Source organism: Schistocerca nitens, chromosome 1 (assembly GCF_023898315.1).
Source record: "Schistocerca nitens isolate TAMUIC-IGC-003100 chromosome 1, iqSchNite1.1, whole genome shotgun sequence".
NCBI lineage: Eukaryota > Metazoa > Arthropoda > Insecta > Orthoptera > Acrididae > Schistocerca > Schistocerca nitens.
Genome location: NC_064614.1, coordinates 152,204,103 through 152,205,984, shown reverse-complemented (window position 1 = coordinate 152,205,984; position 1,882 = coordinate 152,204,103).

The window sequence follows — 1,882 nt, the reverse complement described above, 5'->3', positions numbered from 1 at the left end:
AGCTCTTTTATCCCTTTTCCTTAAGAATGTTGTTTTCTCGGCAGAATGGCTGAGAGCCACTCCTACTCAACTTGAATAATTATCCGACTAAGTACAGTCTAAGTACAGTCGAGGCTGTTGTGTGAGGAATGTAATGGAGTGACATGAATGAAGTATGTTATTTCTCAGGGAGGAAAGATGGGGCTCGCCTACACAGCAGCGCCAATACCGTGAGCTGCGACGACTGCTGCCTGCACCGTTCTCCGCTGAAAAATAACAAAACTATCTGTTTCTATATGGATTGACCTTCGCCAATCGAACTCTCACTACACCTTGATGAAGTCAAGGAATCCTATCTGCCCCTAGTCTAAGTATTGGTGTGGTACACCGGTCAGATAACCAGTCGACCGTGATGCCACTTAATGTTCACTCACAGGCACTAACTAATACTCTGCCTGTGTTCACACAGCACATTAAGTGTAGCGACCAACACAGTGAACAAATGCTTAATCGCGGGCAACTCAATATAGAGTATCACTCCGATTCGCAAGCGACGGAGGTGCTCTCTCAGTGCAGTACTGAGTAGAGACTTTGTTTCTCGCTCTCTGCATACACACACGAGAGCACTCGCTCCCGCTACGTGTTCCCACTTCAAGAGCGTCTCTGGAACTACTCCTCTCCACACAAAAAGCTAAAGCGTATATCATCCGCTGTCTTTCAATCGCGCCTCCGGCTCATTGCGTCAGAAACAGTCTGCCAATCAGCGTTGTTCTTACGAATGGGAGAATGGCGCTCCATTTAATCTGATGAATCCAGAAATATATAGAATCTGGTTTAGGCGTTTACTGTCCACCTGTGAGAACTCTGAAACTGCGCACTAGGTCCGTCAAAAATGCATATGCTGGGACTTTCCCAAACAATGGAGTGGGTTTTCCTTTTAAGGTGAACACGCAGGCCATTATCCCTTTTCTCTGGCAAAAAACTGTTTTGGTCCCTAGATGGTCCACTTTCCGGCGCAGCTGCATGCTAACTCACCCTCCTATGGACTTTTCGATGGGCTGGTTGCCTCCGCCAAACGAAAACTCCTTGGCCATCGTGTCTTCAATGTTTGTGTACGCCAGCCTCGAGTTTTTAATCTCGATGCGCAATTGCTATTTTTATTACATTTGCATATCGATTAAATGGAAATATGTAAAAATTGACTCTACCCTATCGAGTTTGGTCTCGAATGAAACGTCTTGATACGCAGACTGCGATGGTGAGGTCGGAATATGTAAGAAATGAAGGTCAGGAGATCACGCAACCTTCATATCACCCCCCTTGTGACAAAATTTTTGTCTGGGATTCGTCAATGCCGAGCAAAACATTGACAAAGTCAGGCAAAAATTGTTCTTTCAGATTTTCCAATTAACTTTCTCACCCATTCTTAACAATTTTTGTAATTAATTCTTTATAGCTATTGTTTCTAGTTTCTAATTATACAATCTGTGTTTTGTTGCTAGGCAGAAATGGACTATACAAAATTAGTAGTCTTTACCATTGCCATTACATGTCTCTGTTTTTCTTTTCAATTTTCAAAAGTTGTTTTACAATCCTTTCTTTACCTAAACTCATGAGTGTACAGTGTATTATGTCTAGGTGTGGTTATCTCTTTTCTTTAGTTAGTTTTTGCGTAAATGTTCTCAAAATCTCTGTTGTGTTACTTTGTTTTATGTATTTAGGCATTATCTTTCCTTTTATGTGTCACTGTATTTTTTGTGCAAGAATGCGGAAGCGTTTCCTCTTAATTCTATCCTTAGTATTAATATTATTACCCCAAAAAGTGTTTTTGAATGTCACTTAAAGAAGACAAATCCTGCATAAATCTTTTTCTAATTTTACATATAAAAGAAATAAATAGACT